The 18042-nt window shown below is 42.9% G+C and overlaps 1 protein-coding gene across 5 annotated transcripts in view; it reads left to right on the forward strand.

Moving 5' to 3' along the window:
• The first annotated feature begins 292 nt into the window (after positions 1-292).
• sgsm3 (small G protein signaling modulator 3) overlaps positions 293-18042 on the forward strand; it is a 203950-nt gene continuing 186200 nt past the window's right edge. For 2 of the 5 annotated variants that reach the window (XM_048617521.1, XM_048617523.1), the window contains exon 1: positions 295-467. The gene's annotated coding sequence lies outside the window, so the exon portion shown is untranslated. Of the gene's footprint in view, positions 600-18042 lie in introns of all 5 variants that reach the window. The other 3 variants (XM_048617525.1, XM_048617522.1, XM_048617524.1) reach the window with 3 other exon arrangements.

Genomic DNA, 18042 nt, shown 5'->3' on the forward strand with positions numbered 1-18042 from the left:
CAGATGGAATAACACTATTCATTTTCTGAGCGCCTCGTCTCAGTTTACGACAAACTATTCTGCATGCTTTGACGTTTATCTGATTTTTGAGAAGTTGTTTATTCCCAGAGTGTCGGTGCTTCTGTGCAGCTTTATCTCCATTTCATGGGGATTTACCCACCACTATGTGGCTGATCGCGGCCATCCCGATTGAAGGAGCAATTGTTTGTTGGTGTTTATTCCCTGTTGGTCGGCTTTCACTTCCAGATTAACTGGTTTCCATCTCTAGTTTGTTCCTGTTTATTCTGGGGTTATTCCCTGAGGGCGGTATCGTTGGGAATTCGCGTCCGGAGCGAAGGCGAGCTTCCGGTGCCGTAGAATTACTTCCGGTGAAATCAGTGACGTGTCGGGAAAACCGGGATCAAGGGAGCAGCGGCTTATTACCTGCGAGTCACTGACGTGGCGATGGGGGGGTACTTGTGAGGCAGGTAAAGTGATAACTTCCAATCCATCGTCACCTCACCGCCTCCCCCTTCCCATCCGGGTGTGGGATTCAACATCCACGTCGTCCCTACCCCGTAACCAAGTGTGGGATCAAGCGTTCTAATACCCCCATCCAGGTGGGGATGCTAACCGGCCAGGTTTGGAACCTGGACCTTCAGTCACTTATATTTTCTGCTTGCCTTTCATTTCAACTAGATATGATTATCTCTTTGACCAGCTGTAACATGTTTTGTTGAAACATCCTCCGCATTGCATGCCTTTTACCTGATCCTTCTTATTTCTGAATCCCCCTTCATGTTATCTGAACAAGTTGAAAAACCGGTATTAGAAAGACCATAAGGCCGTAGCAGACATAAACAGAAGTAGGCCGTCCTCAGCTCTGCTTTCCTTTTTTTTTCCCCATAAGGAAGCTAGGGAAGTGATTGCCTGGCCCCTTGCTGAGATACTTGTATCATCAATAGCCACAGATGAGAGACTGGAGGTTGGCTAAAGTAGTGCCTATTAATTAAGAAAGGTGGTAAGGAAATGCCAAGAAATTATGGACCCGATAGCCTGCCATCGGTGGTGGGTAAGTTGTTGGAGGAAATCCTGAGGAACAGGATTTATATGTGATTGAAAAGACAAGGATTGATTAGAGATAGTCAATGTGGCTTTGTGCATGGGAAATCGTGTCTCACTAACTTAATTGAGTTTTGTGAAGAAGTAATGAAGAGGATTGATTAGGGCAGAATGGTGGACGTGATCTATGTGGACTTCAGCAAGGTGTTTGACAAGTTTGCTCATGGTAGAATGGTTAGCAAGATTAGTTCACATGGAATGCAGGGAGAACTCGCTGTTTGGATACAGAACTGGCTCAAAGATGACAGAGGGTGGTGGTGGAGGGTTGCTTTTCAGTCTGGAGGCCTGTGATCAGGGGTGTGCCACAAGGATCGGTGCTGGGTCCACTGCTTTTCGTCATTTATATAAATGATTTGGATGTGAACATTGGAGCTATGGTTAGTAAGTTTGCAGATGACACCAAAATTGGAGGTGTAGTTGACAGTGAAGAAGGTTATCTCAGAATACAAAGGGATCTTGATCAGATGGGTTGATGGGCCGAGGAGTGGCAGATGGAGTATAATTTGCATAAATGTGAGTCCTCTATTTTGAAAAGGCAAATCGGGGCAGGACTAATACACTTAATGGTAAAGTCCTAGGTAGTGTTGCTGAACAAAGAGACCTTGGAGTGCAGGTTCATAGTTTCTTTAAAGTGGAGTTGCAGATAGATAGGATAGTGAAGAAGGTGTTTGGTATGCTTGCCTTTATTAGTCAGTGCATTCAGTATAGGAATTGGGAGGTCATGTTGCAGCTGTACAGGACATTGGTTAGGCCAATTTTGGAATACTGCATGCAATTTTGTCTTCCCTGCTATAGAAAGGATGTAGTGAAACTTGAAAGGGTTCAGAAAGGATTTACAAGGATGTTGCCAGGGTTGGAGGGTTTGAGCTATAGGGAGAGGCTGAATAGGCTAGGGCTGTTTTCCCTTGAGTCTCAGAGGCTGATGCGTGACCTTTATAGAGGTCTATAAAATCATGAGTGGCATGGCTAGGGTAAATAGACAAGGGGTAAGGGGAGTCCAAAACTAGAGGGCATAGGTTTAAGGTGAGAGGGGAAAGATTTAAATGGGATCTCTCGGACAACTTTTTCACGCAGAGGGTGGTGCATGTAGGGAATGAGCTGCCAGAGGAAGTTGAGGCTGGTATAATTACAACATTTAAAAGACATCTGGATGGGTATATGAATAGGAAGAGTTTGGAGGAATATGAGCTAAATGCTGACAAATGGGACTAGATTGATTTAGGATATCTACTTGGCATGGACGAATTGGACTGAAGGGCCTGTTTCCATTCTGTACATCTCTGACTCTATAATCCTTGATTATCTGATTAAAAATCAGTTTCAGCCGGTTCACAGACTTTGCTGGCATCCATTTCCAGTGACCGTGAAGATTTCTGGTATCTCCAATCCACTGAAATTCAGATCTCCTTTAGGCAGGAATCAGTGCTGGGACTGCAAGTGATCACGACGTTTAATTAATATATATATTATGGAAAAAGCAAATGTGCTGTAGCCAAATTTGCAGACAACACAAAAAAAGTGGAAGGGTATGTTGCAAGAGGGGTAAAATCAGTTTACAGAGAAATGTTGAGATGTTTTTAAAAAAAGTGGGCAGAAAGTTGGCAAAAGGAGAACAAAAAAACAAAGTATTATTTCAATGGAGAAAAGTGCAGAAAGCAATACAAAGGGTTAGGGTATTTGTGACCAAACACCTAAAACTAGCACACAGGTGCAGCAGGTAATCAAGAATGCTAGTTCGAATTGGAGGGTTTGGAGATTTTAAGGGTTGGGAAGTCTTAGTGCAAGTTTGCAAGATGGGAATAGTTTGAGTTGTTTTGATCCCTTTATTTAAGAAAGGATATTATGTCAGTGGAGGCAGTTCAAAGAAGGTTCACTCGGGTGATGCCCATTATGGAGGAATTTGATCTCATTGAAACTTTCTTAAAGAGCTTGACAGGGTGAATGCTGAGATGTTTCCCTTCATGGGTGAGTCTAGAACCAGAGCACAAAGTCTCAGTGTAAAGGAGTGCCGATTTAAGATTGAGACGAGGAGAAACTTTCTCTCTGAGGATTGAGAATCTTTGGATCTCCTTGTCACAGAGTTCTTAAGGCTGAGACAGATAAGATTATTGATTTAAAGGGTTATGGGGAAAGGCAGGGAAGTAGACATGAGGAGTGTCAGCTTAGCCATGATCCTATTGAGTGGTGGAGTAGGCTCGAAAGCTGAATGAACTACTCTTCTTGAGTTCTTGGTTTATAGGCAGTATCCATTTTACAATCGCCCTTACTTATCTATCATAGTATCTCATACAAATTTAATATATTCATATCTGACTATATGGTTTTAGTCATCTTTGAGGGATATTTATTTCAATTGGCTGTGTAAGTGGAGTAAGGAATGTCTTGTTTTTTTAAGTAGAACCTTCATAATTAGATTCAGAACCAGTCTGAGCACAACACTGCATTTCCTAACAAATTGATGACCATAGTCCAAATGATCATCTTCTGTGATAGAAAGCTGCCACTTGGTTTCATAGACTCTTTGGCTTTTGACCTTGCTTCACTGCAACTTCCCAGTACTTGGTTAAATCACTGTGGGCAGCCTTCTAGTTCAAACTCTGTATGGGAACATGTTCATATAGTTTACAGAGGACCTGTCCTACAAATTTTAACTGCTGCCTTCTAGTGTGTTTTCTACAAAAATGTCGAGAAGCTTCATTGTCTTAACTTTTAAATTATGCGTGCTAAGAACATTAATAATTGAGCGAAAACTGCGAACTAGCTGATGTAAGTTTTGACATGTCACTGTATATTTGAGTTATGGATTTAACAGCTGGGAGATGTGTACTGCAACAATTTCATAATGTGTAGCCGCCTGCCCACCTCGCACTCAACTCCAGTCTGACCTCTGCTAATTCGCCCTGAACCTAATGTTTACTTCCTGACAGTGCTTCAGATTTTAGTTCCTGTTCTTTCTGCTTGATATTGTCAAAAGGACAAATGGCTTCAGCCCCTTGTGTTTCACTTTTGGGGAGTCAGGAGGGGAGTTACTTGTTGCAGTATTCCTATCCTGTGATCTGCTCTTTGTAACTATAATATTTATATGGTCAGTCCAATTCAGTTTCTGGTCAATGGTAATGCTGAAGATATGATGGTGTGAAATTCAGTGATAGTAATACCACTGAATGTGAAGGGGTGGTGGTTAGTTTGTTTCCTATTGGAGATGGTTATTGCCTGGTATTTGTGTGTTGTGAATGTTACTTGCCACTTTTCAGTTCAAGTGTAGATATTGTTCAGGTCTTGTTGTATTTGAACATGGACTGCTTCAGTATCTGAGGAATCGCAAATTATGCTGAACGTTGTGTAATCATTGGCAAATATCCCCATTTCTGACCTTATGATGGGGGGAAGATCATTGACAAAACAGGTAGAGATGGTTGTCCTGGTGCTGTGATGATTGACCTCCAATAACCACAATCATCCTAATGTGTATAAGGTATGAATCTAACCAGTCAAGAGCTTCTGATTCCTGTTGATTCTAGTTTTGCTTGTGATCCTTGATGCCAAACTTGGTCAAATGACCTTGTCCAGGTTGTCACTGTCACTGTCACTGTAGTTGGTTGGCTCGCGGAGCTGGTTTGTTGTTCCGCAGGCGTTTCGTTACCCCGCTGGCTAACATCATCAGTGCAGCCTCTGATGAAGTGCTGTTGTGTTTTCCCGCCTGTTATTTAAACTCTGGTGTCCGTTGAGCTGGATTACCTCATTTCTGGTTTTCCTTCACAATGGAGTGTAAATGGGGTCGAGGTCTATGTGTTTGTTGATGGCTTTCTTCGTGGAATACCAGGCTTCTAGGAATTCCCGTGCTTGTCTCAGCTTTGCTTGTCCCAGGATCTTGGTGTTGCCCCAGTCGAATTGGTGGTTCTCCTTTTCCACGTGGATAGAGTTGAGTAAGCATTGGTTGTGTCTTTTTGTATCCAATTAATGTTCATGTCCCCTTGTTGTTAATTTCCTTCCTATTTGTCAGATGTAGTGTTTGTCACAGTCTCTGCAGGGAATCTTGTATATGACATTGGTCCTGTCCATAGTGGGTAGTGGGTCTTTGGTTCGGGTGAGCAGTTGTTGTAGGGTTGATGTGGGTTTGTGTGCTACTGTGATGCCCAGTGGTTGTAGGAGTCTTGTGGTCAGTTCGGATGTGTTCCTAATGTAAAGTAGCGTGGTGAGTGTGTCAGGGCGTGTAGTATCTTCATGGTGTTGTTCGTGTAATAGGCATCTTCTGACCCAGTTTTTCGGGTATCCATTGTCTTTGGATACCTGGAAGAGGTACTCCTCTTCTTGGCGTAGCTCTGTGTTGCTTCAGCATGTTGTCAGTGGAGATGGTGTCACTGGGGTGTTGTTCTTGTTTTAGTAGTGTTGTCATTGTTTCTCTTGCTAGTATGTATGTCTATCGATATGAATAGGGTAGTAATGTCAAATGATACCATGGTCTCGTCGTCATCTATTCTTATGTCCTTGATGGAATTGAGGAACTCTTGGGCTGAGTGGATTGAGTGGGTTGACTTGCTGACGAGGTGCTTTAGTCTCCTTTGTAGCTCCTTGACTAATCTGTGATGGCGTGCCTGGCAGGGAGACTATGGGCCTGAGGCGTACTTCCAGTTTGTGTGCCTTAGGGAGACCATAGAATCGAGGGGTGTTAGTTCCTTCCGGTTTCATTCTTAAGAAGTCTGTTTTGTTGATCTGTCCGGTCTGTTTGAGTCTCCTTGGTGTGTTGAGAATCTTGTTGCCCAGTTGTGGTGTCGGATCTGTCTGCACTTGCTGGAATGTGTTCTCGTCGGCTAGTAGTGCATGTGCCTGGGAGAGGTAGTCCCGTTTATTTAGTATTACTGCCATGTGCCCTTTGTCTGCTGGTAGTATTGTGATGTTCTTGTCCTTTTTCAGTCCTTCTAGAGCTTTCCTTTCAGCTGCGTTAAGGGTGTTGCGTTCACTTTTTCTGGTCAGTGTTGGGATCACTGTCTGCCTTGTGGCTTGTTTGTTTCTTCATTGATGCTGTTGGTCCTCAGTGCGGTTTCCAGTGTGGCTAGGAACTCTGTTTTGTTGGCGTCTCTGTAGTTGTAGTTAAGTCCATGAAACAACATCCACAACCCGAGCTACAAATCTACTCCACAACCTTAGACGTCACTCTCACTGTCATTGTCATCTCAGCAGCTTGCTCAACCTTTTTCAAAGGCTGTCAAGAGTCAAGTTCATTGCTGTGGATCTGGAGTCACATGTAGCCCACTGTGGGTATGAACAGCAGATTTTGTTCCCTGAAGGACATTTGTGAGCCTTTTTTTTAAAACAACAGTTGGTCAGTGCGAAGGAGACTTCGGCAGAGTGAGACATAGGCCATGTGAGTGAACTAGAAATTATGTTTAGGTGGGAATTCAGTGCAAAGGGGAAAGAGGTATTTTATCAAAGGTTTACTGCAAGGAGTGGGAGAGGATGAAAAGTGTAGATTGAAATGCTGATTTACAGTGTAACCAGTGACAGAATAGCATTATGAATCACAGTATGATGCTTGTGCAAGGAAAGAAACTGATTAGGGAGGAAGGGTTAGATAAAGGGTCTAGGCCCGAAACGTCAGCCTTTTTGCTCCTATGATGCTGCTTGGCCTGCTGTGTTCATCCAGCTCTGCACCTTGTTGTCTCTGATTAGGGAGGAAGATTGATGAATATTTATAGTCTTTAAAGTAAAAGTAAGATCTTTAGGTTTCAAGTGTTTTTCTTTTTTTTCCTAAAAATACCTGAGTAAGTATTAGTTTGGTACTGATGATTTTATTTCACAAATGTCATTACAGTAAAGTGAAAAGACAAGAAATCTAGAGTTATTCATTTGTAGATAAATCAATACCATTGTGATGGTAAGACAGGTGATCTCTTGCTGCTGCAGCGCATGGAAACTGCTGGAGAAAAAGATGATCCAGAGTGAACACATTTGTAGTAAGAAAAACAGAAATTGCTGGAAAAGCTCAGCATCTTTGGAGAGAAATCAGAGTTAATGTTTTGGGTCTGGTGACCCTTCTTCAGAAATAGTAAGTGTCTCCAGCTCAAGGAACTTTGGATTTGAATTGAGGAGCTGGAGTTCAAGCTATAGAAATTACATCAGGGAATAGGAACATTATCTGGAAACTTTACTCCATAGGGTGGTCACACCCCTCAGACTAGGTAATTCAAAATTGGACTATGATCAGGGGGAGGTGAGGATGTGACAGCAGGTGAGGAAAGTATGGGGACTAAGGGTATTGCATTTGTGGAGTCTCAGCTTCTGCAATTGTTCAGTAGTTGTGAAGTTCCTGCAAGAGTGAGACAACAGTATGGACTACAGGGAGGCGAGGCAAACTGAGCACAACACCTTGGTACAGATGAACAAAAACAGAAGTTGCTGGAAAAGCTCAGCAGTCTGGCAGCATCTGTGAAAAAAAAATCAGGGTTAACGTTTCAAATTTGGTGAAATGTTCTGAGGAAGGGTCACCGGACTTAAAACATTAACTCTGAGCTTTGCCAGCAACTTCTGTTTTTGTTCCTAATTTACAGCATCTGCAATTCTTTAGGTTTTTTACCTTGCTAAGGAGAGCCATTGGAGTGGCTGGAGGAAATAGAAATGTAATAATTGTTGGGCAAAACATAGAAGGCTAGATACTGCTATTTGCAACCATGAATGGCAGTCTTGAAGGTTTGTTGCCTGCTTCTGTTGGGAGGGCAATGAGTGGACCAGAAACGAGGTTCAGCTGAAAGTTCCTAATTGTTCAAATTCTAAATTAAGAAGCATCAAAGTAATAACCTCTGGATTACAACTTGAACCACAGGCAAACTGGCATAGAGTAAATAAAGTCAAGGAGTTACATGTATGGCTCAGAGCTTGGTATGAGTGGAATAGCATCACGACTGGAGTACCAGTACTAGTGGGGCAGGGCGGACTTCACTTGAACCATGCTGGGACCAGTGTCCTGGTGAATCAAATAACTAAGGCTGGAGAGAGGGTTGTAAACTAATATGAAATTTGAATGATTTATTGTCACTTGCATTTTGCAGTGAATAATATGGTAAAATAGTGAAAAGCTTCAACTGTTTCTGCCATTTTGAATAGTTTAAGAATAAAAAGAGTTAAAAAGATGCAACTGAAAGGGAGTCTATGTTCATTTTGCGACCTCCACCATGAGGGCTGAGTTTTGTCACCAGTGACACGATACCTGTGCCGTCACCCCTTCTCCACTGCCCCGCTGTGGTCTGCACTTGTCCAACCGTTATACAAGTCGCCACTCTTTAGGTGCTGTCTCTTCACCGCTGGGCCCACCTGGTTGAGTCCTATGCTGAGCCCAAACTCCCCCTGCAACCAGGAGTCCCTGGCTTCGCTGCTGCCTCTGCCACCTTGCTGATAACCAGGAGTCTCCCTTGTGGGCTTACCATGCTAGCGCCATTGCAGCCGCCACCTTGCCAACGCCAGGAGTTCCTGTTCTAGCACTACTGCAACCAGGAGTCCCTGGCTGTGCTGCCAGGTCAGGCTGCCACCGCACCAAGCACCACACCCCAGCCACCCTGCTCTTAGATGCTGAGAATTAGAGGGGAAGAGAATTTGGGAGAGGGTGATGTAAGCTTACAAAGCGAAAGGGTATTGCACCATTACTGAGTAGCTGTTTGAATAATGATACCCAGAGTGCAATGGGAAGGGACAGAGCCTACAAACATAGAATAACAGAATTATGTAGTGTCAAAGGGGAAAAATGGTAATAAGGCAAAATTAATGACTCTTTACTTGAGTGTTTGTAGTATTTGGAGCAAAATAAATGAATTCACAGCACAAATACGGGTTAATGGATTTGCTCTTATAGCCGAGGACTTGGTTGCAAGGAGATCAAAGCTGGAAATTCAGGGGCATGTGATTTTTTTTCAAAAGGACAGGTAGGGAAGAAAGGTGGTGAGGTGGTTTTGTTTGTAAGGGATGGAATAAGTACAACAGCAAGAAATGATCTTGGATAGGAAAATGTAAAGTCCATTTAGCTAGATAGAGGTAAGAAATAACAAGGGGAAGAAGACACTGGTAGGATTCGTCTATAGGCCCCCTAATTGTAACTGTATAGTGGGACAAAGGATAAACCAAAAGATGATGAAGGCATGTAATAAAGGCAGTTAGTGACTTTAAACTTTGTGTAGATTGGGAACATCAAATTGGCAGAGGTAGCCACAAAGAGTAATTCATAGTGTATTCAGGACAGTTTCCTAGAAAAATGATTTGACAACAAAGCCTTTTTCTCTTTCTCCTGACTGCACAAAGCTACATACGGAAGTAGTTGTGAGTCCCTGTGCAGAAATCACAAGAAGCTAGCACAAGAATTCAGAGATAATAGATGGAGGCAAATGCAATATTGACCATTATTTCAAATGCAGTGGCGTTTCATAGTAGCAGCATTGAGGTTTGCAGCATAGAAGACCATTCAGCCCTTCAAGTCTGTGCTGGTCAAAAACAAAATCTTAACTATTGTAAAAGAAAGAATTGCAGGTGCTGGAAATCTGAAACAAAAACAGAAAATGCTGGAGAAGCTCAGCAGATACAACTGTTAATACAGTGTGGAGCTGGAGGAACTCAGCAGGTCAGGCAGCATCAGAGGAGCAGGAAAGTCGATATTTCAGTTCGGGACCCTTCATCAGAACACATAACTGTTCTAACCGTTCTAATCCATTTTCCAGCACTTGGCCCATGACCTGAATGTGCACTTTTGATGCCAATGTATGGGGTCATATAGGTCTTCACTGTAGAAAAAGGCCTTTGGCCAATCAGCATGCACCAGTCGAAAACAATCCCCTAACTATTCCAATTCCACATTCCAGCACTTGGCCCAAATGCAAGTGCACACCTAAATTATACGAGGTTTTTGCTTCCTCTGTAATTCAACATTTCCAACACATTCTGGGTGAAAATATTTTCCTCACATTCCTTCAAACCTCCTGCCCTTTCCTTAAGTCCCTTGCTCATTGATACCTCCAAGAGGACATGTTTCTTCCTGTCTACCTTGTCCATGCCACTGATAATTTTATGTATCTCATTGTTGTCACCCCCTTAGTATCCTTTGCTCCAAGCAAAACAACCCCAATCTATTCAACCTCTCTTCATAACTAAAACTATTCAGCCCAGGCAACATCCTGGTAAATTTCCTTTTCACCCTCTTTAATGCACTCATATCCCATCTATAATATAGATTCTAGAACTGCATGCAATATACTAGCTGTGGCCTAACCAACATTTTTTTATACAGTTCTAGCATCACCTCCCTGCTCTTAAACTCTATGCCTCAGCTGATAAAGGCAAGCATCCGGGATGCCTCCTTTACCATTTTATTTCCCTGCCCCTCTACCTTAAGAGACTGACATTTGGGGTATTCAACAATGGTAACACCATTGAACACCAAGGTCCCTCTGATCTTTCATGCATCCCAGAGTCCAACTGATCATCTTATTCCCTTGGATTCCAGAACTGCACAAAATAATAGGGAAGTTTTGCTAAAACAATACAAAGCACTAGTTAACAAAGCACTAGTTAACTATACCTGGAGTAGTTTTGCTCCCCTAATCTAAATAAAGATATCCTGGTGTTGGAGGCAGTTCAGAGAAGGTTCACAAGGCTGATTCCAGGTATGGAAAGATCCTCTTATGAGGGGAGGGTGAGGAGTTTGGGTCTGTACTCATTGGAGTTCTGAAGAATGAGAAGTGATCTTATTGAAACATACAAGATCCTTAGGGGACTTGACGTGGTGCAGAGAGGTTATTTCCTCATTGTGGGGGAGTCTAGCACTAGAGAGTATAGTCTCAAAGTAAAAGATACATAGTTAGGAAAGGGATAAGAAGGAATTTCTTCTCTCTAGAAGAATTCTGCCTCATTAGCAGAGAGGACTGTTGACACTGTGTTGTTCAGTAGATTTGAGCCTGAGATAGACAGATTTGGGGAAAAGGCAGGAAAATGGAGTTGAGGGTTATCAGATCAGTCATGATTTCATTGAATGGCGAAGCACAGGCTGAGGGAGAGATCTAATTGAGATATACAAAATTATAAGCGGCATAGCCAGGGTAGATCATGGGAATCTTTTCTCCATGGCAGACATGTCTAAGATCAGACAACATAAGTATAAGGTGAGGTATAAGTGGTTTAGCAGGGATCTGATGACAAACTGTTTCTTACCTAGAGAGTGGTAGAAATGTTGAACAGGAAGCGTGAGGTAGTGGTGGAGGCAGGTACTGTCGCAACATTTAAAAAGCATCTGGATGAGTGTTTAAAATATTAGGACACTGTAGGCCATAGACCAAGAGCAGGTAATGGAATTAGTGTAGTTTAGGGTTCGTTGGTTGGCATAGATGAGTTTGCCTGAAGGGCCTGTTTCTTTGCTCTAAGACTCTGACTCCATGAGATTCAATGGACTGAATGGCTTACTTCCGCTCCTACATCTTATGGTCAGTATTAGACTAGCTTTCAGTTCCAGATTTTTATTGAATTCAAGTTTTACCATCTGTCATGGTGGTATTCGATCCTGTGTTCTGGATCGCTGGTCCATTAATGTCACCATTACACCATTAGCCCCCCTTATTGTGCAGGGAAAGAATACAGAAAAAATATATAAATAAAGCAAGACTTAAACAATTAAAAGTATGGCCTTGGATAGTGTTATAGAGCAGAGAAACCCAGGGTATTAGGACGTAATTCTTTGAAGTTTGCGGCACATCGAGACAGAGTGGTTCAGATATTTGGCATTCTTGCCTTCGTTGCTCAGACCTATGAGTATAGCAGTTGGGATGTTATGTTGAGGTTGTCCAGGACACTGGTGAGGTCTCTTCTGGAGTACTGTACAATTCTGGTCACTCTGTTATAGGAAGGATGTTATTAAGCAGGAGAGTGTTCAGAAAAGAATTACTGGAATGTTACTGGGAATGGAGTGTATGAGTTATGAGGAGAGACTGGGACTTTTTTCACTGGAGTGTAGAAGATTTGAGGTTTATAAAACCATGATGGGGTCTAGATAAGGTGAATGGCAGGTGTCTTTTCCCTACAGTGGAGGATTTCGAGACTAGGGGACATATTTTTAAAGTGATAGGAGAAAGATTTTAAAAGGACATGCGGGACTACATTTTTACACAGAGCACAGTTCATTGTGGAAGGAACTTGCCGAGGAAGTGGAGGATGCAGATACAGTTACAATGTTTTAAGAAACATTTGGATAAGTACATGAATAAGAAATGTTTGGAGGGATATGGGCCCAGTGCAGGCAGGACTAGATTAGTTTGGGATTACGGTCGGCGTGGACTGTTTAAACCAAAGGGTTTGTTTCCGTGCTGTATGACTCTATGACTGTAAAACAAGTTATTTTGCGATCTTCAGACTACCTTAACATTCATTGCATGGCTCTTTATAGTGAGTGATTCAATTCCTGTTAAAGTAATGTAATAGCACAAAAATTTCAGACCTCTGATATTAATTGATAACATTTCCAAACCAAGGGTGAGGACAAGGGAGGAGTAAAGAGAATGCCTACTTGCGGCACGGTGCCTCAGTGCTTAGCACTGCTGCCTCACAGCGCCAGGAGCCCAGGTTCGATTCCACCCTCGGGCAACTGTCTGTGTGGAGTTTGCACATTCTCCCCGTGTCTGTGTGCGTTTCCTCCAGGTGCACCAGTTTCCTCCCACAGTCCAAAGATGTGCAGGCTAGGTGGATTGGCCACACTAAATTGCCCATTGTGTTCAGGGATGTGTGGATTAGGTGGGTTATAGGGGGATGGGTCTAGGTGGGATGTCTGAGGGTCGGTGTGGACTTGTTGGACTGAAGGGCCTGTTCCCACACTATAGGGACTCTATGATTCTATGAAATCAGTCAACAGACTTATCTCAGTCTGAAATGGCTGATCACTTGGGATGGTAGTTCTGTTCAAGATTCTCCAGCCAAGGGAAACAGTCAACTTCAAATTTATATATTTCAACTACATCACCATGTTCTTGTAAGTTAAGATTGTATTGGGTAATTCTAACCTCAAATGTTAATTGTTTTGCCCCAGGACTTAATCTGGTCACTCCCTGTCTCCCTCCTTGGCTTCTTTACCGTACTCCAGGTGTGGTCTCGCTGAGTCTATATATTATAGTGAGATTTCTTTATTCATACATTCCCAACCCTGAATGGTGAAGAGTGAAAATCATTTGTTTTACCAAATGCTGTACACATTGCATTTTAACTTTGTGATCTGTCAACAAGGAGACTCAGATCCCTCTGAGTAACAATTCTGTGTCTATCCACAGATAGGAGCTTGCAGATGTAGGTCTGCTTTTTATCTCCATGAGGATCAAAGTTGCTTACATTTTCCCCCATTTCTGCATGGAGCAGGCCCAGATGGTGATCTGTGTTTCATCTCCAAGGCATGTGCGAAGATCGTAGTCCAGATCTACCTCCATGTGGCAATCACAGGTTGCAGTATTTGTGAGAGGTGGTTACAGACCAGATAATGGTTGGAATTCTTGTCTTCAGGAAATTTTGTGAATTGCCTGAATACAGTAATTGAAAGACAGCATGGAGGCTGCTAAATTTGGAGACATGTTGATCATTTAGAGAGCCGTGTATATAACTTCTGATGTTTTCGCTGCTTTCAATCTGCATTGATTTCCTAGTTCTCTGGCAGTAATCCAAGATCTCTGTATGGAACGTTTTTGTCATGGGCTAAATACCTGGTTATAATGGACAGTCTCTAGACAGGTTGTGGTTTTACTGAATAAAAATCGAAAGAAGTGCAGATGCTGTAAATCAGGAACAAAAACAAAGTTGCTGGAAAAACTCAGCAGGTCTGGCAGTATCTGTGAAGGGAAAAATAGAGTCAATGTTTCGGGTCTGGTGACCCTTCCTCAGAACGCTGAGGAAGGGTCACCGGACCCGAAACGTTAACTCTTTTTTTCCTTCACAGATGCTGTCAGACCCGCTGAGCTTTTCCAGCAACTTTCTTTTTGTTGTTGTTATGGTTTTATCGATTGTGTAGTTTCATTCACAGTCAATGCTGGGTCAGAAAACAAACTCTGAAATGTTTTGTCTTAATTCTCCGTCTTTCTTTGGTGGTTTTGTTGTGTTGTGACAGTGTGTTTAGTAGTGTTACTGTGTCATACGGAGCAAGGATTTCCTGATTCGGCTAGAATTTGCTGACCTTAGCCAGTCTGTTGGTGGAGAGTCTGCTGATGGTGTTGGTCTCCTTGTCCTGGTCACTTGGTCATATCCTGATCCAAGATTTGCTTTCAGCAGCTTTGTCACAGGAAGTCATCATAGAACTCTCCTCTGCTTGAGAAAAATGTGGAGGAAGGAAAGTTTTTTTTGAATTTTGAAAGAAAATTTGTCATCTACCGTATTATTAGCACAGCAAGATCTATAAGAGAGGGAAATGGTGCCTTTGTGGCAGGAAGTTGTGGTAATAGGCACTTGATTTTTGTTTTCTCTGAGACATTCCCTATGGTTGCATAGACAAAGAACAAAGAAAATTGCAGCACAGGAACAGGCCCTTCAGCCCCTCCAAGCCTGCGCTGATCCAGATCCTCTATCTAAACCTGTTGCCTATTTTCCAAGGATCTGTATCCCTCTGCTCCCTGCCCATTCATGTATCTGTCTAGATACATCTTAAATGATGCTATCATGTCCACCTCTACCACCTCCGCTGGCAACGCATTCCAGGCACCCACCACCCTCTGCGTAAAGAACTTTCCACGCGTATCTCCCTTAAACTTTTCCCCTCTCACCTTGAAATCATGACCCCTAGTAATTGAGACCCCACTCTGGGGGGAAAAAGCTTCTTGCTATCCACCCTGTCTATACCTCTCATGATTTTGTAGTCCTCAATCAGGTCCCCCCTCAACCTCCGTCTTTCTAATGTAAATAACCTAATCTACTCAACATCGCTTCATAGCTAGCGCCCTCCATACCAGGCAACATCCTGGTGAACCTCCTCTGCACCCTCTCCAAAGCATCCACATCCTTTTAGTAATGTGTCGACCAGATCTGTATGCAGTATTCCAAATGTGGTCGAACCAAAGATCTATAACACTGTAACATGACCTGACAACTCTTGTACTCAATACCCCGTCCAATGAATGAAAGCATGCCGTATGCCTTCTTGACCACTTTGTCGACCTGCGTTGCCACCTTCAGGGTACAATGGACCTGAACACCCAGATCTCTCTATGCATCAATTTTCCCCAGAGCTTTTCCGTTTACCGTATAGTTTGCTCTTGAATTGGATCTTCTAAAATGCATCACCTCGCATTTGCCTGGATTGAACTCCATCTGCCATTTCTCCACCCAACTCTCCAATCTATCTATATTCTGTTGCATTCTCCGACAGTCCCCTTCACTATCTGCTACTCCACCAATCTTAGTGTTATCTGCAAACTTGCTAATCACACCATCTATACCTTCCTCCAGATCATTTATATATATCACAAACAACAATGGTCCCAACACGGATCCCTGTAGAACACCACTGGTCACAGTTCTCCATTTTGAGAAACTCCCTTCCACTACACCTCTCTGTCTCCTGTTGCCCAGCCAGTTCTCTATCCATCTAGCTAGTACATCCTGGACCGCAATCGACTCCACTTTCTCCGTCAGCCTACCATTGGGAACCTTATCAAACGCCTTACTGAAGTCCATGTATATGACCTCTACAGCCCTTCCCTCATCTATCAACATTGTCACTTCCTCTATCAAGTTTGGTATTCTATCAAGTTGGTAAGACATGACCTTCCCTGCACAAAACCATGCTATCTATCACTAATAAGCCCATTTTCTTCCAAATGTAAATAGATCTTATCCCTCAGTATCTTCTCCAGCAGCTTCCCCACCACTGACATCAGGCTCACTGGTCTATAATTTCCTGGATTATCCTTGCTACCCTTCTTAAACAAGGGGACAACATTAGTAATTCTCCAGTTCTCCGGGACCTCACCCGTGCTCAAGGATGCTGCAGAGATATCTGTTAAGGCCCCAGCTATTTCCTCTCTTGTTTCCCTCAGTAACCTGGGATAGATCCCATCCAGACCTGACAACTTGTCCACCCTAATGCCTTTTAGAATACCCAACACTTCCCCACGCACCCCCCCCCCCCATGCTGACTTGACCTAGAGTAATCAAACATCTATCCCTAATCTCAACATCCGTCATGTCCGTCTCCTCACTGAATACCGACACAAAGTACTCATTAAGAATCTCACTCATTTTCTCTGACTCCACGCATAACTTCCCTCCTTTGTCCTTGAGTGGGCCAACTCTTTCTCTAGTTACCGTCTTGCTCCTTATGTATGAATAAAAGGGTTTGGGATTTTCCTTAACCCTGTTTGCTAAAGATATTTCATGACCCCTTTTAGCCCGCTTAATTCCTCGTTTCAGATTGGTCCTACTTTCTCAATATTCTTCCAAAGCTTCGTCTGTTTTCAGTCGCTTAGACCTTTATGTATGCTTCCTTTTTCCTCTTTGCTAGTCTCACAATTTCACCTGTCATCCATGGTTCCCTAATCTTGCCCTTTCTATCCCTCATTTTCACCGGGACATGCCTGTCCTGCACTCTAATCAACCTCTCTTTAAAAGCCTCCCACATATCAAATGTGGATTTAGCCTCAAACAGCTGCTCCCAGACTACATTCCCCAGCTCCTGTCGAATTTTGCTATAGTTGGCCTTCCCCCAATTCAGCACTCTTCCTTTAGGACCACTCTCGTCTTTGTCCATCAGTATTCTAGGTGATGCACACTTATCTCTCCCGCTGGAGCCTCACCTCATGGTCGTGGTGTAGGTGCAGGATGTTCATGAAACACTTTAGGGACCCGTGTTAACCGAATGTGCCAGGTCAACCGTACTGGAATGCAACTGTAGAGTACTTCTTTTTCAGTTCTGCCTCAAACCTATATTGTCAGCCTGGATCTCACCAGCATAATATTTGACTTTTTCCATGTCAGCCATTCTGTGATTTCTGAGAATGAGGCCATAGTTAACGACAATTCCATGGCATCTCCATGTGTCAGGACAGAGTAGATTGACTATCCCAGCTAACCAACCTTTACAGCCAACAAGGTCAGAGCCGAACACGATTACTTGACGGTGAATCGATTAGAAGCTTGTGATTGTATGAATGGGAAAATGCTGCCTCCTAAGGAGATTGATGTGAAGATACAGTTGTAAATGCTGCCTCTGTTTTATTTGGTTACATATTCTGAATGTACAGAACATTGAACCCTCTAATGTTTCAAGTCACTGATCTTTGAAAGTTTGACCTGAAATGTTATCTGTTTCTTTCTACGCAATAGGCTGCCCAACCTGCTGATTGTTTTAGCGCTTATTGTTGTTACTTTAGCTTCCCAGCCTTTGAGCATTTTACTTTTCAGGTTGATGCTAAACTCATACAGTGACTGAAGGAATGAATCTATTCTTGCAGCAAACAGCGTAGTGAAAACAGGAAAAGCCTGTCCACCCATTATACATCATTTCTTGCAATCAATTAACTTTGCCATTGAATAAATAGCAATTTGACAGAGGGAAGTTTGGCTAATTTTTCATCAGCTGGGAGGTTATTGTTAGCTTGACTTTCTTGATGAAGGAGTAACTCGGACTTACTTCTGTCTTTAAGTAAAATATGCACATCTAGTGCAACAACTTTTTCATTTTCTTTGATCATGGAATGTGGGTGTTGCTGCCTGGGCCAGTAATAATCACCCTTCCCTTATTGCCCTTGAAAATGTGGTGGTGAGCAACCTTTCTGAACTATTGCAGTCCATTTGGTGTTGGGAGTTTGGGAGGGAGTTCCAGGATTTTGACTCCGTGGCACTGAAGGAACGTACGTACAATTTGAATTCAGGATGAGGCAGATTTGAAGGGTTTTGTCAAAAGAACCTTGGTGAGTTAAATGATATAACAAGGTGTAGAGCTGGATGAAC

Source organism: Rhincodon typus, chromosome 37 (genome assembly GCF_021869965.1).
Source record: "Rhincodon typus isolate 14 chromosome 37, sRhiTyp1.1, whole genome shotgun sequence".
Classification (NCBI taxonomy): Eukaryota; Metazoa; Chordata; class Chondrichthyes; order Orectolobiformes; family Rhincodontidae; genus Rhincodon; species Rhincodon typus.